The sequence below is a fragment of the Setaria viridis genome, chromosome 9, assembly GCF_005286985.2.
Source record: "Setaria viridis chromosome 9, Setaria_viridis_v4.0, whole genome shotgun sequence".
Taxonomy (NCBI): Eukaryota; Viridiplantae; Streptophyta; class Magnoliopsida; order Poales; family Poaceae; genus Setaria; species Setaria viridis.
The window spans coordinates 29294198-29318757 of record NC_048271.2 but is presented as its reverse complement, the minus strand read 5'-3'; the positions used below and the strand labels follow the sequence as shown (position 1 = coordinate 29318757).

General features: G+C 48.9%; 1 pseudogene; it reads left to right on the top strand.

The window, feature by feature from the left end:
• Window positions 1–794: 794 nt before the first annotated feature.
• On the top strand, window positions 795–17302 carry LOC140221167 (uncharacterized; annotated as a pseudogene).
• Window positions 17303–24560: the final 7258 nt, after the last annotated feature.

Below are 24560 nucleotides of genomic sequence, written 5' to 3'. Positions count from 1 at the left end.
TATTTGAGCCAATTCCTGTATGGCATCATAATTTGTGTTACGCCCGTTTGGATTAGCTTTTCAGCTTTTGGATTCTCAAAAGCTGGATTTTGAGATAATTTCCAAAAACTTTTGGGTAGAATATGAAGAGATTATTTGGATCCATAGATTCTAAAAGTTAGATTCTATCTTCTCTCTCATTTGGTCATCAAAATCTAGTAAAAGCCAGCTAACTTCAGGTCCTGGGATTTTGAGAATTTAGCTTCTGAATCTCACCCGGATTCTAGAAGCTGGATTCTTAGAATCCGGTCGAATCCAAACAAGGTCTTAACTATTGTGTGCCATAAAAAATATTTACTTTCCTTGTGTGCTATAAATGAAATTTTCAATACTGTAAATGCCATTGCAGTCAGCTTATGTTAATTTGTAACACAACTACACAACTGGATAGGTACTTCCACCCTAGGCAATGTCAATTTTGCCCCTCGCTAGAGAGAGATAGGAGGCGGATAAGTGCCGGTGTGGTGGTGGAACTACGCGGCCGGGGCTGGGCGACCTTGAGGCTACGGGCACGCTGTCGGGGCCGCACCAGATGCAGCCTAGACGTGCGCGCCGCTAGGGGCATGGCGAGCGTGGCGGGGCTAGTGATATGGTGCAGGTGCAGCGGCCGAGCAGAAAAACTTGAGTGGGGGACCTCAAGAACTGATGGCAGCATCGACCGACTTTTTTTATTTTGGCCCTTTTCGTGAAAAATTTTCACAAATAAGCCCCTAGCGAAACCAATTTCAAAAATGAACCCTTAGCTTGGCGCTAGGATGCGCCATGGTATAACGTCTTGGCGCCAAGATCCCCCCACCGCGCCTCCGACGTGGCGCGGAGGCTTGGCGCCAAGATCTATGGCGCCAAGCCTTGGTGCCAGCCTCCCTGGCGCCAAGCCTCTTAACACAGCATCGGGATTCCTTTCCTTTTGCGCGTCCGTTTGCATTCGTCATTTCAAATCGCGCCGCCGCCACTCTCGGAGACCGCCGCCGTCGCCACCGCCCTCGGAGACCGCCGCCGCCGCCGCCGCCTCGGAGTCCGCCGTCGCCACCCGGAGGCCGGCCACCCCCGCCCGGCGCCCGCCCGCCCGCCCGAAGGCCCCGCGCCCGCGCCCGGCCGAAGGCCGCTCGGTGGCCGGAGCCGCCCCGGCCGGCGCCCCCCGCGCGGGCCCCCCGCGGCCGCACCCCCCGTCTGGTGGCCACCCGCCTGGAGGCCGTTGCCCGTGGCCGCCCCGAGCCCGCCATTGTCCAGAGGCCGCCCACCCCTCAGCCCGGACGCCCGCGGCCGCCCCCGCCGGTGGCCCACGGCCCGTCGCCCGCGCCCTCCACGGCCGGAGGTCGTCTGACCCCCACTCGGTGCCCGTCCCCACGCCTTGCCGCCGGTGTTCATCAGTGAGGTAAAACTCTAAGAAGAGTTATAGTTAACTAGATGAAATAGTTAGATAGATAAATTAGAATTAGATTGTTAGGTAGAATTTAGATAGGTAGGTAGAATTGGTAGATGAAATTGTTAGATACGTAAATTAGAATAGTTAGGTAGAATTGTTAGATATGAAAGTCTATCTTTATGAATTGCAATGATAGAAAGATTAGAGGATACTCATGACACTATTTAACTAGATGCATGTCCAATTTTCTTTACGTAGTTAGATGTATAGTTAGTTACATAGTAAACTAGTTATTTAGTTAAGTAGTTGTATAGTTAAGTACATAGGTACATATTAGGTGACATAGTTAGTTAGTTGTATGACATAGTTAGTTAGTTGTATTTAGTAGTTAGTAGGCAATTGATACTATCTCATTTCATACTAGAGATCTTGTACTTAGAATGTTTGATTTATTATGGACTAAATGAATTATGCGTCCTTATATTGATATACTAGATGGAGAACGCAGTGAGCATATATCACGGAGGCACCGTGGAAAGGGATGAATATGGATGTGTTAAGTTTGTTGCCATGCAGTGCGAGGTTGTCATATTTGATGAGAAGCCCTCGTTTAGTGAGTTGCTTGCAAGGGCTCGGGAGGAGTTACATTGTCATGAAGATGATGAAATCACAGTCGAGGGCATACTTCATCTAGGTTCCCCTCTCAACATTCAAAGGAAGATGGTCCCAATTCGGTGTGCAGGCTAGTGGGAAAAATATGTGAGGACGGTTATGAATGGTCATTCCCCAAGTGTTGAAGTGGTTGTTCGTCGGGTGGGAGTTGATCCAAATCCTCGTCGGTTTTCCCGACCAATGGGTCAACGGGCACACTTCGATCCTCCCGTCCCAGGACCTGTTATTCCCGATGCTGAATCTGCCCCTAATGAAGTAGTTGGACATGGTTGTCGGATTGTTGATGATGTGGCGAACTCTTCTAATGAGTTCCTTTTCACTCAGAATGATCCGAGTAAGTGTCTTACCAGTTTCTGTTGTTGAGAGGTAATCCCATTCGTTCCATCAATTTATTCTTTACTCATATTTGTACTTGATGGCGCAGGAGACATTCCAGAAAATGTGGATGTGCCTCTAGTTGATGCGCAAGTGCAATGTGGAGATGGATTGCATGGCTCCAATAGTGTTGAAATTTTGAATGATGAAGATGCATACGAGATGGGAGTGGATCTTGATTCTGATGATGATCGTCCTGTTGGAGAGATGACAGAGAGTGATATTGAGATGTTCAGGCGTATCTTCCCTGGACGTCGTGATCCGATAGTTCACGAGTTTAGCGATCTTACTCTTTCTGATCAGGCATTTGCAGAAGGACGTGATGATGAGCTCCTAGAAGCTCGTGAAGCTAGTCCTAGTATGGTTATTGAGGAGGGAATGGTATTTAAGGACCTTCCCGCATTGAAGAGGTGGTTGCAAGCTTTTGCGGTGATACGGAAGAGACCGTACAAAGTGTTGCATTCATATGCGGAGCGCCGTTACACAGTTGTGTGTGACAAGGAACAGTGCCCATGGAGGGTTTGTGCAAGGAAGCAAAATATCACCGGGAAGTGGAAGATCACAAAAGTTGTCGGTCCACACAATTGTGCTGACCATGAGCTTACAGTGAGACATCCGCAGCTAACATCTACCCTCATTGCGAAGCGGTTGATGGGAATATTGAAGGAACAACCCAACATGAAAGTGAGAACAATTATCAGAACTGTTGAGGAGATTTATGTAGGTTATGTGATAACCTATGGTAAAGCTTGGAGGGCTAAGCAGCGAGTGTGGAAGATGATATATGGGGATTGGGAGTCTGGGTACGAGCAGCTGCCAGTGCTTTTTAATGCAATAAAAGCTATGAATCCAGGCATGCATTATGAGTACATCCCAAAGCCAAATGCTTGGAAGGATGGGAGGTAGATATTCAGGCGTGCGTTCTGGTGCTTCCCTCAGTCTGTGGAAGCCTTTAGACACTATCGTCCTGTTTTCTCTATTGATGGTACGTTTTTGATTGGCAAATACAGGGGCACACTTCTTATAGCCAAATCTTGTGACGCGAACAATATGCTGGTTCCTTTGGCATTTGCATTGGTTGAGAGGGAGAACAATGACAGTTGGGGATGGTTCTTAAGACTAGTCCGGATACATATGGTTGGTCCTGGCAGAGAGGTTGGTGTCATATCCGATAGGCATCAGGATATACTTCATGTTGTGCAAGAGCAGATAGAGGGCTATGCACCTTTGCATTATCGTTGGTGCACTCGGCACCTTGCGGAGAACCTACTTCGGAAGGATGGTGGTGAAGGATAATTTTGATCTGTTTCAAGTTGCTGCTCGTCAGCTTGAGGATTATTACTTTCAGCGCAAATTGGAGCAGGTCAGGACCACAACAAATGCAAAAGGTAGACAATGGCTCGCTGGTTTGATGAGAGATTTGGATAAGTGGACTAGATCTCACGACGCCAGTGGTTGGAGGTACGAGTTTCAGTGCAGTAACATGGCCGAGTCATTCAATAAGTTGTTATTGGGGATACGTGGTATGCCTGTGAACGCAATCGTTGAATTCACGTTCTACAGGCTTGTTGCGTGGTTCAATGAAAGACACGCAAAAGCAGAAGCGTTGCAGATTGCTGCGCAGAGATGGGCTGAAAAACCAAAGAGACATCTCAGCATTGCAAATGAAAGGGCTTCCACACATGAGGTGCAATGTTTTGATCTCGGCACAGGGACTGTCGGGTATACACCCCAGGTCCATGAGTAGGCCTTGGACGGCCCATCCAGGGACATACTCGGACAAGATCAGGACAAGGATGGGCGTATCCTACTTGGACTAGTCAAGTATGTTTATGGAAAACTACTTGGGCCATTACCGAGTAGAACTCTGTAATAGTACCCGACTAGGACTCAGACTTGTAACCCTACCCTCCCGTGTATATAAGGGCGGGCAGGGACCGCCCCTCAAAGAACAACTCCAGTTCATCAAATACAAACCAACACACAGGACGTAGGGTATTACGCGATCTAGCGGCTCGAACCTGTCTAAATCGTGTTCCTTGCGTCACCATTGATTCCTTGATCCTCGACGATCCTTACCGCATAAAAGACCACCTAGGGTACCCCCTAGGTAGGTTGCCGGTCTAAAACACCGACAGCTGGCGCGCCAAGTAGGGGAACTCGTTAAGTTTCTCAGCGCGAACTCAATGGCAAAGGTCATCATCAGGCCCGTCTTCTTCATCGAAGCTGGCGCCACCTTCATTTTTGGATCCTGGCTTTGCATTGCCGAAGGCTCGAGATCGTTCCGGCGCCAGATCGTCGACGTTCAGGAGAAGAAACCAGAAAATCTGATAAAAAAACCAAGATTTCAAAGTCGACGAGTTCAAGTTCGACTACGCGTCGGATTCGACTTCGCCTCGGACTACTCCAACCCTCCGCTCAGGGGTCGGGTCACCCGACCCCAGGACTCAGGGTCGGGCGAGGCAGAGTTCCACCCTCAAGGGGTCGGGCGCATCCGACCCCGGGACTCAGGGTCGGGCGAAGCGGAGTTTCACACACAAAGGTCGGGCTCAGCCGACCCCAGGACTCAGGGTCAGACTCGCCTCGGGTTCGTCAATCTCAGCCGGTATCCAAGTCGTTTTCGACTTCAAAACGGTTCCTGCATGGACTCCGCAACGCAACCAAAGTCTACCAAGATTTTCTTGCTCGAACCCAATCCGAACTCGGGCATGACGAAGACGTCGACTTTGACTCGTCCTATTCACCAGAGATACCATTATCTGGTCCAGCCCAAGGATTGGTAATAACTTCAACATCACAAGGCAGATTCGTCCACTGGCCGGGATTGCGACCACCTCTTCTCGACCGTGACTACGACTCGCGCCTCGTCACCCATATAGACAACCTACCATATCAAGAAGGCATTCTACTCACTTCCAACCACGATGAAAGTTACACAGAAATTGCAACATCAAGCTCCGGAAGTTACTACCCGGACAGGGAGATACATGTTATTACTCATAATAACAACCCGGGTACTAGCTAGAACAAAACCCCCAGGCGATTAGCACAAATCAACAACATCTCCGAGGATGAGTCTACAGCTGACGCCCCTCACGGTGAAACCTCCGAGCAGCGCAACCAAAGAAGAGCACGCGATGCTACTCGAGCCGAGCGACGATAGTCGATGGCTACAAATATCCCAATTACAAATCTTGAAAGGGCTTTCAACGCAGTCCAAGCTCAGAAGCACAACACTCCACTCGCGGCTATTGCCTCAATCAACCTTTTAACAACATTAATGCCTCAGGATAAGGATAACGCAGCCACAGCTCAACTCGTGCAGCGCGGCAACAGACTGATCGCAAAACTCGCGGAGCAAGCTTACAAGCTACTCGACAAGGAATCACCAATCCCGTTTGTTCCTCGTATCACATCTCATCAAGAAGGTAGCAGGGGAGCTACAGATAAAAATGCCGCCCCGCGAAACGATGATGCAGTCAACCAACCTCGGCAACACAGCCAAGGTCCAAGCAAGCATAAAGCTCCTGCTCGACATAAGGATGTTGGTGAGGTCAGCTGCATCAACTCGGTTAAAAGCATCCGCCCTACTCGGAAGATCCACGAAATTTCCAACTTCAGTGATTTGCGAGAAATTCTCAACAGTCGGCGCGAACGAGAAGTCGACAGCTACAACCATTTTCCTGCTTTCACAAACCGGGTAATGAAAATAAAATTACCCGATAAGTTCAAGCCAACCGGAATCACCAAGTACGACGGCAAGCAAGACCCAATTCAATGGCTACGATGTTACTCGCTAGCCATCCAAGCAGCCAGGGGCAATAACGACACCAAAGTTATCCATTTCCCCATATGCATGGAACCCGCACCACTGACCTGGCTCGAGTCACTCAAATCCAAGTCCATTGATTCTTGGGCAGAATTGACAAAGGCTTTCACCAACAACTTCGCCGGCTCCATGGCTAGACCAGGCAACAAGATCGACTTAAGACAAATTAAGCAAAAAAAAGGAGAGACCTTATCTACGACGGTTCTTCGAAAAGAAGGCTACCATAGTTGACATCTCCGAAACAGACGTCATTGAGTGCTTCCAAAATGGACTCTATGACCGATGAACATACCAAGACTTCGGTCGTCGACGACCAGCTGATGTCAAAGAACTCAAAGCCATGGTGCAACAGTGGGCTGATGAAGAAGACAAAGAGCGAGAACGGTTCGGCTCCCACCGTAACCGCGGACGCGACAACAACCAAAACAATGACCCAGATAGAACTCGGCATAACAATGCTCGGAACACCTATACGAGTAACCACAATCGCAAAAGGAAGCCCAACAACACCGTTGCCGCCATGACCAACTTCGGGAAAAAGGGACACCGTAGAAACGACGAAGGGCCAACCTTTACTGAGCTACTCAAAAAGCAGTGCCAAGGGCATCCGACTAGCAAGCACTCGGCGATAGACTGCTACAGCATGCGCCGGGTCATGCAAGACTTACCCGCACCACCACCTCCTGAAGAGTACACCAAGAACAGAGATAAGGGTAAGAATAAAGCCCGCAACGACGAAGATGAGGAAGGTGATTTCCAAACAGCTTCAAAAACCATCAATGTCATTTTTGGCGGTATCCCAGGCACTGCATCCAAGCGAGCCAACAAATTCGTACTCAGAGAGATCATGGCCATCGAACCAACAGACCCTACACCGTTAAAATGGTCAGAAGTTCCAATTTCTTTCAGCAGAAAAGATCAATGGACAAAATTTTCAGAACCAGGCCGTTTCCCACTAGTCCTGGATCCAGTTGTGGCAGGATCAAAGTTAACCATAGTACTCATCAACGGCAGAAGCGGCCTCAACGTTATCTTCGCCAAGACATTAAGGAAGATGTGCCTCGACGTTACTGAAATGCTTACCCCAACGGATTCACCTTTCTAGGCAACGTGCCCGGAAACGCGGCTATACCACTAGGACAAGTTGTCCTTCCAGTCACCTTCGGAACTAAGGAACATTACCGTACCGAGTACATCAGATTCGAGGTCGCCGACTTCGAAACATCTTACCATGCTATACTCGGACGGCCAGCACTCGCCAAGTTCATGGCCATACCACATTATGTCTACCTGGTACTCAAAATGCCAGGCCCCAAGGGGGAGCTCACGCTACGAGGAGACCTACGGAGATCCTACGAATGCGACACCGAAGCCGTGGAAATTGCTGCGACTACTCAATCTCCTAGTCCCATGCAGCAAGTCTTCATAGCTTCAAAGAAGCTCCATCCAACCGAACTAGAGATCCCGAAAAACAAGTCAGGGTCTACAAAGGTGAAACCCGCCAGTGAGCAAGACTTCAAATCAGTTGACCTCCAGACGGGTGATCCTTCCAAGACAGCCTTGATCGGAACAGGGCTAGATCCTAAATAGGAATTCGCGCTCGTCAGTTTCCTTCGGGCTAACCATGATATCTTCGCTTGGAAAACCGGCTGACATGCCAGGTGTGCCCAAGGAACTTATCGAGCATTCTCTCAACGTCGATCCCAAAGCTACTCCAAAACGGCAACGACTACGCCGGTTCGCTCAGAACTGATGAGAAGCAATCAAAAAAGAGTTAGCCAAGCTACTCGTGGCAGGTTTCAATAAAGAAGTCTTCCATCCTGACTGGCTCACCAATCCTGTGCTTGTTCGTAAGAAAAACAACGAATGGAGAATGTGTGTTGACTACACCGACCTCAACAAACACTGACCAGGATCGATCAGGTGGTTGACTCCACTGTTGGGTGCGCTTTGCTATGCTTTCTCGACTGCTACTCCGGCTATCACCAGATAAGCCTCAAAGAAGAAGATCAAGCCAAAACAGCGTTCATCACGCCCTTTGGAGCTTTCTGCTACAAAACAATGTCCTTCGGACTAAGAAATGCAGGAGCAACCTATCAAAGGGCCATACAGATGTGCTTCAAAAGACAACTCCACCGTAATGTCGAAGCTTATGTCGACGACGTCGTCGTCAAAACAAGAAACCGGGAGGAACTCATTGCTGATTTGGAGGAAACTTTCTCTAGTCTCCACGCTTTCCGATGGAAACTCAATCCTTCTAAGTGCATCTTTGGATTACCTTCCGGTAAACTACTCGGGTTCATCATTAGCCATCGCGGCATTGAGGCCAACCCGAAAAAAATATCTGTCATCACAAACATGCAGGCATCAGCCAGCATTAAGGATGTGCAGAAACTCACAGGCTGCATGGCCGCTCTCTACCGGTTCATCTCGAGACTTGGAGAATGGGGACTACCCTTCTTCAAGCTTCTCAAACACCAGGACAAGTTCAAATGGACGGAAGAGGCAGATAAGGCGCTAACACAACTCAAAGACTTTTTGTCAAAGCCTCCTGTACTCACCGCTCCCTCTCCAAACGATGACTTGCTCATATACATCTCCGCTACTACTCATGTCGTCAGCACGACAATAGTAGTCGAACGGTCTGAACCGGGCCACGCTTACAAGGTCCAACGACCTATCTACTTCGTCAGCGAAGTACTCTCGGACTCCAAAACTCGGTATTCACCGATACAAAAGCTCTTATACGCTATTTTGCTCACCTCCTGGAAGCTGCGCCATTACTTCCAAGAGCACAACATCACAGTCATCTCCGATTTCCCGCTCGGCGAAATTCTCCACAACAGGGATGCCACGGGTAGAATCTCCGAATGGGCAGTTGAACTCGGAGCTCTCACTTTGAACTTCAAGCCAAGAACAGCCATCAAGTCCCAGGCTTTGGTCGACTTCATAGCTGAGTGGACTGAAAATCAAGTTCCAACACCAGTCGAACGACCAGAACATTGGGTAATGTACTTCGACGGATCCCTCAAACTTGAAGGAGCCGGCGCAGGCATTTTACTCATCTCCCCCAGGGGAGACCAACTCAAGTACGTGCTGCAGATATTCTGGGAAGTATCTAATAACGAAGCCGAGTACGAAGCATTGCTACACGGCCTTCGCCTCGCAATCTCCCTCGGCATCAAATGACTACTGGTGTACGGCGACTCTCTAGTTGTTATAAACCAGGGCAATGACGAGTGGGACCGGAACAAGGACAACATGGACGCTTATTGCAAGGAAGTCCGTAAACTGGAAAACAAGTTCTCAGGCTTGGAATTTCATCACATCGTCCGCGACAACAATGTTGCCGCCGACGTTTTATCCAAAATGGGCTCAACTCGTGCAGAAGTTCCTGCAGGAATTTTCGTACACGAACTGCGCAAGCCGTCCATACCTGAATAAGTCACACCGCCAGTAGTCCCGGCTGCTGATGTCTCTCGAGAAATCATGATGATAGAAGTCGACTGGAGTCACCCTTCATCGACTACATCAAAGATCACCAGTTACCATCCGACAAGAATAAAGCTGAGCAAATCTCCCGGCGAGTAAAGAATTACGTTCTATTCGGAGATAGGCTCTATAGTAAAGGTGCATCATCTGGAGTACTCATGAAGTGCGTCACCAGAGAAGATGACCAAGAAATCCTAGAAGAGATTCACAGAGAAATCTGTGGCAACCACGCCTCTTCGAGAACACTAGTTGGCAAAGCTTTCAGAGTAGGCTTCTACTGGCCAATGGCTTTGGCCGACGCCAAACAACTAGTTCAGAAATGCAAAGGTTGTCAATTCTTCACAAAACAGCAACATATACCGGCCTACAAGCTAGTCACAATACCTCCAACATGGCCGTTTGCCTGCTGGGGGCTCAACATGATAGGTCCGTTACCAACTGCGCCAGGAGGATTCAACAGAGTACTCATGGCAATCGACAAATTCACCAAATGGATCGAGGTCAAACCAGTCACTTGCCCCAAGGCAGACCGGGTCCTCGACTTCTTGGATGAAATCGTACACCGCTACGGTTTTCCCAATAGGATTATCACAGACCTCGGGTCAAACTTCAATAATCACGACGTTTGGGAATATTGCGAGAACAGCGGCATCGACGTCCGCTATGTCTCGGTTGCTTACCCGTGAGCCAACGGACAAGTCGAGCGTGCTAATGGCATGATACTCGACGCTCTGAAGAAACGACTACATGACGTGGGCAACACCAAAGGTGGCAGATGGCTCAAAGAGTTACCCAATGCCTTGTGGGGCCTACGTACCCAACCGTGCAAGACTACGGGGCTATTACCCTATTTTCTGGTATATGGCTTGGAAGCCATACTACCCGCTGACATCATGTGGCAATCACCATCCGTTGAATAATACGACGAAGAACTTGCAACAGAAACACGGCGAACAGATATAGACAGTCTAGAAGAAACAAGATGCGCAGCACTAGTGCAATCTGCGAGATACCTTGACGGGTTAAGGCGTTACCACGACCGCAACATCAAGGAAAGATCTTTCAACTTGGGCGATATGGTCCTTAAGTGTATCCAAGACATGTCAAGATTGCATAAACTCAATTCACCATGGGAAGGTCCTTACATCGTATCAAAGGTTACAGGACCTGGATCTTACAGACTCCAAGAGCTCTCAGGAGAACAAGTGCCAAGCTCCTGGAATATAGAACATCTCTGTCGCTACTACCCATAGCAGCACCCGAGTAATCGCTTCAAGGCAATAACTCATGATAACTACTTGGGCCAACCGCCCGACTACTGACTTCAAGATATCTCAGCCTCGACAAGAGCTTTAGCTCAACAAGGATCATTGCCCTGGTACAAAATCTCCGTATCAATATTTCTTTACTGAAACAAGGATACATCAGGTTACACGACTACAAGTACTCGGAATACACGAAGACTACAAGCAACTGCCTACTGGCGGGCTGCATTTCAGCCTTGGGCTTTTACTATATGACAAGGCCACTCACGTCTGCCGACCATAAGAGGAAGGGCCCACACGCAAGGAAGCTGCGCTAAACGCAGCCATACCCAGGTACCCTACCCAAGGCAACGCCAGGACCTCCAACATCGCCACTGCCTTGACAGCGGCAATGACAAATCTGGCACGACGCGCCTAGAGGGAACCAAGGCTGCTCTTTTGCTAGCCTTGCAGAGCCAGTCTACTCTACGACCGCACCTCCACTTCTCAGAGAGCGAGATGAAGACCGCGGCACTCATCACCCATCACTCGCGAGTTCCAGCGCGTACCCCACTGGATCACGAGCTGCAAGATGAGGCGTGCATGAAACCTCCTACGAGGATTCTTCTAGCATCGCGGCTATCCCTACGAGCGTAGGAGTCTGTGGAGGGAAGGTGGCCTCAATCTACGAGGAATCTTCTAGCACCGGTGCACTCTTTGATGGCTTTCTACACTCAAACAGAAGCAACCGAAGGCAATCCATCGCTACTCAGGAACTTGGTTTGGATCGCTCACCAGATGGCCCTATTTATAGCCGAAAGCCACAACTACCACCTACCCAAGAGTTACTATGCACCCGTGATCAATAAGTCTGACGACTCCTGACTTTGCCCACGTGACAGCACTTATGCCACAACGGACAAAAGAGTACAATACACCCGTGCATCTACAAAGGACAAAAGAGTACAATACACCCGTGTCCCTCAAAAAGCAGAGTACTCAACAGCATTGTGACTACTCGATACTTGAAACTACAAGTCAAGCGCGGCCTACGCCCACACCATTATCTCGGGGGCTTGGACTACCCCGACCCTAGGACTCAGGGTCGGGCAAGGCGAAGTTTCTACCCTCGAGGGGGTCAGGCTTAGTTGACCCCAAGACTCAAGGTCGGGCGAAACGAAGCTCCTCCCCTAGAGGGTCAGGCCAAGCCGATTCCAGCACTTCGGGTCGGACAAGATGGAGTAAAACTACTCTTCGCAAGACAACAAACAACAAATACAAAGGCTTGATATTCATTTATCAAAAGTATCATTCAAAGTACTCGACACAAATACAAGAGTACATACAAAGCTCAAAGCTCTTCTAAGGAGACAAACTCCGACATCTTCAACGCAATAGGCTCCACCTCCTCGAGGTACTGCGCATATGCTTCTTCTGTGCAGTTGCGAGCCACGCCATCACCAGCTACCGCCAAGTCTGCCCTCAGGTAGTAGGACTTCACAACTGCAAGGACCTGTTTGCAAACATTCTTGCAAAGTCCCACCACTTTACTCGGGGCAGCCCTTAGTCGCTCGACTAGCGATTGCGGCCCTACGCTTTCCTCCATGGGGGCTATGGCGTTCACCAAGTCTTCAGCCGCTCCAGACAACTCTTGGAGTTCGCCCCGAAGTCTTCCCATGGTCTGGGCATGATCTCTGCATGCCACCATGGCCATGGCAAGCATCATGCCATTTTGCATCTTTCGGTCCCGCTGATGCTCGCAAGTAGCCTGTGCTTCCGTCAGCGCGGCCTGAAGATGTTCGGCTTCATCTGCCACTCGGTCATGAGCATTTCTCCAGTCCATAACTTGGCTCCTTGCGGCCGCCTCTTGCTTCTTGAGCTCTACAAGACAAAGAACTCAAACCACAGCCAACTACAGTTGGACACACCCAGAGTAGGCGAAATGCTTACCTTGATACTTCTTGTTCAAGGACTTGTAGAGGCTCTCCAGTTTTTCCTACAGAACCGCGTGATCCGCGCGTTCCACGGCAAAGGACTTCTCCCCGACTTCATGAACCCGCAGAGCTTCTGTTAGTCGGGCACATTCCTGCTCCAAATGATGACTTCGTTCCTAAAAAAATCCAAGTATGGTGTGGTGAGTTTCAAGCCTCACATCTACTCGGGTCATGCAACAAACTCAACAAGGAAATCTACCTGGAAGCCCCGAAAAACATCGATGGCCCTCTGAAACTCCAAGTCAGAGGGCAGGCTAAGTACTGGTCTTTGAGAACTCTCCACAAGATGAGGAATCGTACCCAGAGTAGCACCTACAACATTTATCATGTCAGCTATCGGCTACGACTACAATAAAAAGACTACAAAGACATACCTGGAGCAGTCGCTTGTTTGGCTTTTTCAACTACGGCCAGCGATCCGCCAGTGAATGATGATAAGGCAGCACTTCGTGAGCCTGATGCAGCGGCGGAACCTCCACCGAGCGAATTACGTCTTCAACTGTCAACCTCGGGTACCTCTTCAACAGTCAAGTCCTCCAAAGGAACAGACATTATAGTCGAGGAATCCGGCACTACCCCTGTCTCTACAGGGATAGTTTCCTCTGCATCTCTGCACTAAAAAAGCATCACTACATGATTTCAAGACAACCCAAAGTCATTCAAATAGACAAGAAAGCTCACCGGGTCGAACGTGGTGGCAGTCGCACACGCTTCTTCTCGGCGACAGGCGGCCGAGTACTGGGCACCGCGGGAACAGCCACCGGCACTATCTTCTCGCCAAGGCCTACAAAACTGAAGTCAAGACTACAATACTACTCAAACGAATACAATCGGATGGGACAATGCTTACCACTGGCGATCACATTGGACAGCAAAGTACCAGTAGCAAGTACTGGCGACACCTCCTTTGCTGCACCCGCTACTCCAGCAGGCAGCCCCAAGACCGCTTGGTTAGCAATGGGCGGCATGGCAGCCGATGGAGTTGGCGCGGATAACTCAAGGGCTACCCCAGTTTCTGTTGATGGCACCCTCTCCGGCACCATGTCAACAAACACATCACCGACTTCTGGGTCGGTCACGGCCATTTCTTCAGAAACAGCCTCATCTTCACCAAGCGCCGTATCTATAGCCTTTACGAACAAAGACAAAATTCGTTGCATCAATAACAAGTTCAAATCCATCAGTAAGAGACAATTTCACGACTACATACCTTGGTACCCCGAGACTTCTCAGGGGTCGAAGCAGACTTAGCCGCAGACATCTTGCGGACTACTCTGCGTCTCTTAACACGAGGAGAGGGCTCGTCCTCTGACTTCTCAACAACAGTTTCCGACTCTTCTTCCGACTGTGCCAAGTAGCCGGCAAGAACTCGAGACTACAAACACACAAGTCGGTATCAGTGACAAATATCACCTAAGTCAAAAGAGAACAAGTCAGGTGCAAAGACATACCACTTCTGGCTCATACCAGGCGTCATACTGACTGAGGGCTGCAGGGATTACTGGTACTCCCTGATAGTTCCTGAAAAACTTGGCCAGCAGCGCCTCCATGTCATCATCGAATATATCCTCATCGGACATACGCGATGGATCCTTAAGACCTACATACTCACTTCCCAAGTGAGCACGTTGTTGAAGTGGCTGGACCCTTCTCTTCAGGAAGCTGGCCGCCACGTTGATTCCAGTCAAACCGAGTGCCTTCAACTCGGTGATCTGCTGCATCAGGTGATCGAGCTCAGGGGTGTCCTTGGGTTTGCTCACCCAGTTCTCCGCGTGCTTGGGCGCGTGACCAGTCACCACAAGCAAGCGAGGTTCATGGTCCCAATGTGGAACCACCTTTTCTTCCACTCCCCATGGGAGTCGGTCAGATTGTACTCAATATATGCGCCCGAGTTCCTGAGTTGGAACCCGGTGCCTCCAAAGACTTCCGTCCGTTGGGCACTCGGCTGAGGCTTACAACGGAACAGCTTCCTAAACAACTCAAGGCTTGGAGGAACTCCCAGATAAACTTTGCAAAGGTGTACGAAAATAGACATGTGCAGTACACCATTGGGATTCAAGTGGACGAGCTGAAGTTTGTAGTACTCGAGAATACCTCTAAAGAAGTCGGAGGTGGGCACCGCCAACCCCCTTTCCACAAAATGCGCGAGCATCACTGTCTCACCTGGATGTTCTTCAAATTGCCACGCATTTGGAAATGCGGGGCGCCACTCAAGAATCTCCTTCGGCAGAAGGAGCTTCGCATCGACTAGCGCTTGGACCGCTTCCTCCTTCATCACCGAATGTTGCCAGGTTGCCTTGGGCGGCGGCGGCGCAGTTTGGTTTGTCGGCCCCACCTTCGACGCCGGCAGCACCAGCTCCTTCCCCTTCTTAGATTTCACCTTGCCCGTCGCAGGAGCCTTGCCCTGGATCTTCTCAGGTTTCTTGCCCATCTTCTTCATGCACATTCGCTGATGCCAACCTCAGGAGGAACTCACACTCGAATCTTCCTCAAAAAGCGACAATAGCGGCGGCGGCGGCACTGGCGGCGGCGAAACGCAGAGCGGAGGCGCAGAGGAGGAAGAAAAAGGGATCTGATCACTGTACGACGTAACAACAATCGAAAGGGGGCCTTCCAATTTTATCTCCCGTTCCAGTTTCCACGCGTCGGTTGCGCAACGGACAGATTAATTGCGTATTAATCGCCTTAAACACCCAACGGCTACTCTTTTCAACGGACTGCTGACCACTTCAATGATAAAGATCGCCTAAGTGCTCGGGGGCTGCGGGTACCATACCCGTTGGTTAGTTTTTTCTTTTCCCAAGATCTCCAAGGGTAAAATGGACAAAAGCTGGTTTGACCCTAAGCCTGACTCTTCGACTCAATCTAAGGCTCGGGGGCTACTCCATATGGAGTGCGATTGACATCGCACTACCATATAAAATTACTCGGAACAGAAACAACTCGAAGGAGCAAAAAAGAGTACCTTCCAACCACGCGACAGTACTCGAGCACTTCAGTCTGCAACCTCTACGACTAGCTACTCGAATAGTGCCCGCAGTGCCCAAGACTGTGGCGCACGACTACAAAGTACTCGGGGGCTTGTCGGGTATACACCCCAGGTCCACGAGTAGGCCTTGGACAGCCCATCAAGGGACGTACTCGGATAAGATCAGGACAAGGATGGGCGTATCCTACTCGGACTAGTCAAGTATGTTTATGGAAAACTACTCGGGTCATTACCGAGTAGAACTCTGTAATAGTACCCGACTAGGACTCAGACTTGTAACCCTGCCCTCCTGTGTATATAAGGGCGGGCAGGGACCCCCTCAAAGAACAACTCCAGTTCATCAAATACAAACCAACACACAGGACGTAGGGTATTACGCGATCTAGCGGCCCGAACCTGTCTAAATTGTGTTCCTTGCGTCACCATTGATTCCTTGATTCTCGACGATCCTTACCGCATAAAAGACCACCTAGGGTACCCCCTAGGCGGGTTGCCGGTCTAAAACACCGACAGGGACTTATCAGGTCGAGCATAGGGGTGGGACAACGTCCGATGGCGAGATCCGAGAGTCGAGGATACATGTGGTAGTCCTCTGAGATTTCAAGTGCACTTGTGGTAGGCCAAGGCAGTACCACTTCGTATGTTCTCATTTGGTGGCAGCAGCTAGGCATCGCAATTTTGATATCGAGAGCATGATACCTCATGAGTTCAGCGTAGACACCCTTGTGCGGACATGGAGCCCCCGCTTCGTGCCTTTCCAGGATCCTAGAGAGTGGCCTCCATATGATGGGCCAAAATATATTGCGGATCCAGCTTACCGTTGGAACAAACGTGGAACAAGGAAGCGGATGAGGCATAACATGACTATGGATCAGGTATCCGGAAGAACGAGGCGTGGTAGAGCAACACCATTTCTTGCTGATCCAGAACAAAACGAGTGCGGCAAGTGCGGTAGATTGGGCCATAATTCACGCACTTGCCGTTGGCAGATTAGTGAGGTGCGACTAGTAGCTCTTTTCGTTACTTCATATGTGTTTTATTCATGCAGGTTATGTTTGTACATCTCTAACTTCATGATTCATTGTTTACTAATCTTATTTGTTTTTGCCTTTTTGTAGGATGGCGCACTTCCACCTACTAGACTAGGCGTACGACCAGACCCACCAAGGTCATCTCATAGCAGTAGGGCAGGTAATAATCTACAATTCATGATTCAAGCATTGCAAGCGTCCACGTCTTGTTTCCTAAGAAATGTCTGACTCGATTTGTTTGCATGTAGGTCCTTCCGCTCCTTCGTTCTAGAGCCCATGATGGGTTTTTGGCACTGCAGTACGACGACCGCTACACTCCTTTGCTATAGATGGCGGGCCTAGATGTCATCTCGTATTAGGTTCGTCGTGGGATGCCCAAGTTCAACTCAGCGGCTATAACTGCGTTGGTTGACAGGTACTATTACCTCTGTTCATATTCAATTTATTATGTCCTTACATGTTAACAAATAATAATTTTGCAAAATGTAGGTGGCGGCCCGAGACTCACAGCTTTCACCTGTCGTTCGGAGAGATGACAGTGACCCTACAGGACTGTCAGAAGATGCTGGGTCTGTCGATTCGGGGTGACGCAGTGACTGGACCGTGCATCTTAGAGGGTTGGAGAGCACGAGTGGCAGCCTTCCTTGGGCGAGAGGTTGAGGAGCAGGGGACTCGCACATCTGGAGTGCTAATCTCCTGGCTGTGGGAACACTTCGGCCAGTGCCCCCAGGACACGGATGTGGAGACAGTTGGGCAGTACTGTAGGGCGTGGATACTACACCTGTTTGCCTGCGTTCTTTTCCCAGACGCTACAGGTGACACTGCGTCTTGGATGTGGATCCACTGCCTCACTGACTGGCAGCAGGCGGGTCTTTACAGTTGGGGATCAGCTGTGCTGTGCTTTCTATACCAGCAGCTGTGCAAGGTGTGCCGTCGGACTTCGGGCTCCGCGTTAGTTGGTGGGTGTGTCTACCTATTGCAGTTATGGATGTAGGCCCGTCTTCCTGTTGGTCGTCCCGAGATTATGCCGCGTCGGCCGTGGTTCCCAGGTGAGATGCCGAGACGGCAGCCGACATGGGCATATCTTTGGGATCAGGTTAAGGTTAGCCATACGAGGTTGGACCGCGCGTACCTGGATTACATCAACGAGATAGACGCGCTCACGGCTCATAGTGTAAGTCAAATTTTTTTTGACATGTTGTGTAATCTTTTAGTGTAACAACTAACATCTTGTTTTGACATTTTGCAGGTAAATTGGCAGCCTTACAAAGGAGAGGATGCACTTCCTTTTACCCTTAGCTTCATGTGTGCATCGGACGATGATCTTTACAGGATGGTGTGCCCTCTCATATGCTTCTATGCTGTCGAGTACCACCTGCCAGATCGAGTAGCATGTCAATTTGGGATGAGGGAGATTTGGCCAACACCGGCGACCTCGACTAGTGTGGAGTTACACACGTAAGTCTTTTCCTATTTGAATTATTTCAATACTATTAACTAAATTTTGGCTAGCAGTAACATGTAACGTGACGTGCAGCGTGGATCGTAAGAAGAAACGGAAGGTCTCTGAGTGGGCCGCGTTCCACCAGGCGTACATTGAGGAATGGGACAAGTTCCAGGACAACATGGACGATAACGACGAGCCACACACAAACAGTGAGTACAGGCAATACCAGACTTGGTACCAAGGTGCGACGTGTCACAGGCTGAGGGCAGCGTGGACGGAAGATGACTATGCCGACATCCACTCATCCGATGATGAAGACACGGTGTACGATCAGAGTACTCATGCTGGAAGGCAGGTGGAGGCAGGACCAATCCTGGATAGGATGGTAAGACAATTGCTTCACTTTACTATGTTCTATGTTAAGTTACTTAGAGATTTAGTTAGTTAGATAAGGACATAGTGACCATCTGACTTAATCATTTAGTCATTTAGTGACTTAGTGTGTAAGTAAGTTAATGACTTAATCATTTATTGCTTTAGTGACTTAGTCATTTGTTGCAGGGCCGTACCCTCCAAAGCTCGGTTAGAGATATAGAGCATTTCCGTCCTAGAGTTACAGACCCCGAGACGCGGAGCTTTCTAGAGGTAAGTCTCAAATTATTCTTTCTAATACTTTATTAATACGTTACATTCTTCTTTCGTGTAACTAGTTTTTACTACTGCAGCGACTGTCAAATCGGCTTCGTCGTGCCACTGCTCGTTGTGGTTGCAGGACTGCCACGACACGAGACGTGCACGTTCCATCCCTACGTGAAGGAGGCGTCGGTACGTCTAGCCAAGGCCCCTCAGGTTCGAAAGCAATTGCATCCGAGGATGAGGATGACGACGACGACGATGAGCAGAGGGCCAAGGAGCTTGGCCCGTCTCAGCTCCAGGAGGCTCCCTTGACTCAGCCTACACAGGTTGTAGGCACTAGACTACGTCGCCCACGTTCTCCTTACACTCCAGGCACTGACGCCCTTGGTCACAAGGGTAAGGGTAAGACTAGGAGGCAGTGACGGTTCTTATTGCGAACTTTGTATTATATGGACTATTTGTATATATGGACTTTCATTCTGAACTATTGTGGATTCTATTATGAATGTGTCATATGCTTGTGTCATATGCTTATATGCTTGTATGTTTGTATTTTAGTTCACTATTCATCTCGTAATTTTGTATGGATTGCATAAAAAAATAGGGAAAATTCTGTCAAAATTTCGCTAACAAGTACCCTTTTTATTTTCTATGGAAATTTCACTAGACTATGACTTCGAAGTGCATTACATCGTAAAATAAACATAGGTCGTCTAAAAATTGCGAGTCCATACTTAAAGTGCATTATTACATGACAACATAATAAAAGTCTCACAGTAGAAAATATTGTTCATAAATAAACCATAGAACTAGAACCTAAATATGACTACTAAGTGCAACGAGGCCACTTTCCCTTCCTTAAGGCATCGGGATTCTCCTCAACCGTTGCTTTCGCTCGACGTGCCCGCTCAAGCTTCTTCTCTCTCTCCTCCCTGTTCGCAGCAACCCGCCTCCTTTCCTCCTCTTCCTTGTGCTCCTTTTCCGCAGCCTCCTCTATGAGCCTCTTCTCTTACACCTCCTTCCTCTCTGCATCCCAGCGCATCTTATACTCCAAAAACTCCTTGTCTTCAGGATTGATCTCAGTGTCGATCCACTGCTCAAAATCACATAGCGGTGGAGGGGTCTACAACAAATGCAATTGTTATAAAACAAAAAAATTATTCACAATAATTATAAGACAACAACAATTCCTTACCAACATGTTAATGCGGCGCTGACGAAGTGTAGGTTCAAACACAAAATTGGAACACATCCAATACCTCTGCCTATACGTGGCATGTTCATCGGACTTGGCTACCTTGCAAGGATCATCGCAAAAGCACATCGGCACTGGAACACCACTAGGCAGAGGCAATGGATCGAACGCATTTCCGGTCATCTTGGCGCCATAACTACAATTTAGTTTATTTCGTTCTATGAATCAAACGCACTTAACAATAAACCTACAATTAAGGTTTTTTCATTTGATCCACAACAATGAGCATATAACATAACTACGTGCGCTGAGGTTACCTTAGTTTCTTAGCTTTTCCACGCCTCGGCATCCTACATTTGCATGAAACCCTAAGTTCAAAAATGCAACAAATATATAGCGAATCGACGTGAAAAAAGGTACGAGGGAGAGAGGATACCTTGCTCTTCAGGATCCACAGATCAAATGAAAGTTTCCTAAGCTACAATGTCGATTCGTAGTCTAGGGCGAAGTAGGGAGAGTAAAAACCCGAGAGAGTGAAGAAGAATGAGGAGGAACTCTCGGGCAGGAAGAAGGTTGGGGGTATATGTATGGAGGCGCCAAGGCTTGGTGCCATAGATCTTGGCGCCGAGCCTCGGCGCCACGTCAGGGGGCCGGCGCCACGTCGGAGGCGCGGTGGGGGGACCTTGGCGGTGGCGCCAAGATGTTATACCTTGGCGCCAAGATAAGGGTCCATTTTTGGAATTGGTTTCGCCAGGAGTCTATTTGTAAAATTTTTTTGTGAAAAGGACCAAAATAAAAAAAGTCGGCAGCATCGAGTCCAAGCCATTCTAGCAGTCTACTCTGAGTAAGTATGTGATACCTGTGCTTTCCTATAAGTATCTGGACATTTCCAAATATATGGGAAGCCGCACCTCAACATATATTAGCAATAGAAAAATGAGCCCAATTTAACTTTATTATTTTGTGAGGGGCAAGACCATCTTTTCCATACCAACTTAACAGCCAAATGACGGATGGGGCATTCAGGGATTGGAAATTTCATTCGATGGCACAAATGGAAAGTGAAGTATTTTGATGGCGCACAAGGAAGTGATACAGATTCTAATGGCACAGAGGGAATTAGCTCTATTTATTTCTACATACAAAAACATTTATGAGCTCCTTGTTTCAAAATAGAAGCGCTATTATGAACAAAAAAAAGTCGAGCTTTACCAATTTTGAGCTACAATTAATCACATGTACTCTACTAATTAATTTGATACATGCCATTACAGTTTTTAAAATTCAAAGATCTATAGTTAATGCTTCCTCCGTTTCAAATTTTACATCGCTTTGACATTCAAGGGTCATAGTTTTAGTATTATGTATTATGTGTATCTATATGCATATGCATAGTAAAATCTACTCCCTCCATTGCAAATTGTAGGTCGTTCTGGTTTTTCTAAATCCATAGTTTTTCTATACATCAATAAATACGCTATGTCTAGATACATAGCAAAAATTATATATCTAAAAATATCAAAAAGACCTACAATTTGAAAAAGGATGCGTATGTATTTAGAAAAGTCAAAACGACCTACAATTTGGGACAGAGAAAGTATTAGGCCCTATTTGGATCATCTAAAACTAATTTTTAGTTTGATTAAAGTTTAGTTGGCTAAAAGTGAGCCAACACTTTTAGATGACTAAAGTTTAGCTACCATGTTTGGATCCTACGGACTAAAGGCAACTAGGAGAAGCATAAAATCCATTTTACCCTTCGGTGGGAGAGGAGAGAGAAGGAGGAGGGATGGGTTGGTTGGGTGGGAAAAGTGACTTTTGCTACTGTAAGGACCAAGAGAACCAAGATCCCCAAGAAGGTGCAAAGCAGGGTGGGCCTCATCACAGTATAGGGCTCAAAACTCACCAAAAGGAGGGCCCAAGAAGGCAGACGGGATTGAAAGTCCACCTGAAAGGCCTAGAGTCTGTTTTCTCTGCGCCGCAGCAAAGCCCCTCTCGGGGTTGCAAGGACCCCGGGAGGAGTCCCAATGCGGCACGCAGAAGGAGGCCCATCTCGAGACCTCCTCCCGGGAGCGCTCTTGGGTTAGGATCGGTTCAGGGAGAAGGAAACTAGAAGGAGGACATTATTGGCATGACTGTGCACACAGGCGCAACAGCGAGGCGGCCTGCCTATCGGCTGCACCTCCCCTATAAAAACATCATCATTACGGGTCGATGTGATGGGGCTGAATGCCTCGGGGCCATAGACCTCACCCATCCCATCCAATAGGGGAGGAGGCGGCGCCCCCAACGGTGGCCCATTCACACGGCCACCGGGTGCCCTTTGCTAGAGATCGGCCCCATGCCCCGTTCTCGAAGGGAAGTGTTGACGGTCGTTAAGTACCAAATATGACCATCAATATTCTCAAGAATAAAGGAGATTTGGCATTCCTTACACGCATATTAAGTTAAGAATAATGTAGTTCCACATGTCCTTGGAGAATATTTGAGTGCAGGTGAAATAATACAAAAGGACGGAGAAAACACAATCCCATGGTGAAGAAACACAACTCCGACCAATGAGAGATCACCACGGGAGCAACAAATAGCAGCAAACCACCTTACCGAGGTGGGTAGCACCCACAACCGTCATTGGGACCCACCTGGAAGTCTACCAGACGAATTCAAAGGCGGTTGCGAGTGGGGCCAGCAGGGGGTTGGCCAAACCGCCTCTGTCACCCCTCGTCCCCAGCTAACATGTGGTGGCGGTATAGAGGAGATTCTCCTAAATATTCCTCCTGTAAATCGCCTTTATGAACCAATAAATAGAGGGGTGTGAACTCCATTCCAACACACACCACAAGTTGAATCACTCTCTCCCTTGTAGTTTCCAAGTTAGTCTAGAGTAGCTCTACTCAAGGTTCCAAGTTTTTTTTGGAGTTAAGGGTGCGGCTCTTGTATCTTTGTTGGTGGTTACAAAATGCCCAAATAGTAGAGGGTGGCTCTTAAACAAGGTACTTATCTAGAAGAGGTTTAGGGGACTGAGTGGCTAGAATGTTGTGCTGTGGCCGAACCCATAACCCTCCTATTTATACCCTAAAGGATCGGGAGCTTTTCATGTAAAAGACCCATGTGCCCCCGGTACGGTGCCCTGGTCCTCGGGCTTACCCGGGTACGTCCCCAGGGGCAACAAGGTCTAAACCCTCTCATGAGTACGGAGTTCTTCCGTACCTAGGGTGAACATGGCATTTCCTGATCGTTGCCTCTTTGTACTCTGGGCGGGTGCATCAGCATTCGTATTAGGGCTAACGCGGGCACGTCCCCTTTCCTCTTTGGTGACGTGCAAAGTTAACATCCTCTCTCCCGGGGCCGGTGCTTTCGGTTTAACCCCACCTTTCCTGGGAGGGTGGATCTTCCAAAGGAGTTGGAGATCTACAGAGAATCCCCGAATGGCTTGTCCGAGTCCTCCTCCCTCTACGTGGTCCGCCAGCTGGCTTGTTGCCAGCGTGTTCCTTTGAGGATAGCGGAACATGGCGGGAGCCTTCCAGGTTCTGTGCCTGAGGGACCCTCGGAGGCTCCGGGGTCCTCCCACCTCTCATTACTCCTGGGTCCTCTGGCACTAGGCAGCCAGAGAGGGCGATGGAGGGAGGAGATCCTTTCTTTATGGGGAAAAGTAGGGGCTGTCGGGCATGCACCCCAGGTCCACGAGTAGACCTTGGATGGCCCACTAAGGGACATACTCGGATGTGATCAGGATAAGGGATAGGTGTATTCCGCTCGGACTAGTCAAGTATGAGTATGGAAAACTACTCGGGCCATACCGAGTAGAACTCTGTAATAGTACTCGACTAGGGCTCGGACTTGTAACCCTGCCCTCCCGTGTATATAAGGGCGGGCAGGGACCCCCCCCTCAAAGAAGAACAGCTCCAGTTCATCCAAAATCAATACAAACAAACACACAGGACGTAGGGTATTACGCAATCTAGCAGCCCGAACCTGTCTAAATCGTGTTCCTTGCATCACCATTGATTCCTTGATTCTCGACGATCCTTACCACACAAAAGACCACCTAGGCAGGTTGCCAGTCTAAAACACCGACAGCTGGCGCGCCAGGTAGGGGGACTCGTCGAGTTTCTCAGCGCGAACTCAATGGCAACAGTCATCATCAAGCCCGTCTTCATCATCGAAGCGGGCGCAACCTTTGTTTTCGGATCCTAGCTCTGCATCGCCGATGGCGCTGGCTCGTTCCGACGCTAGATCGTCAATGCCTGG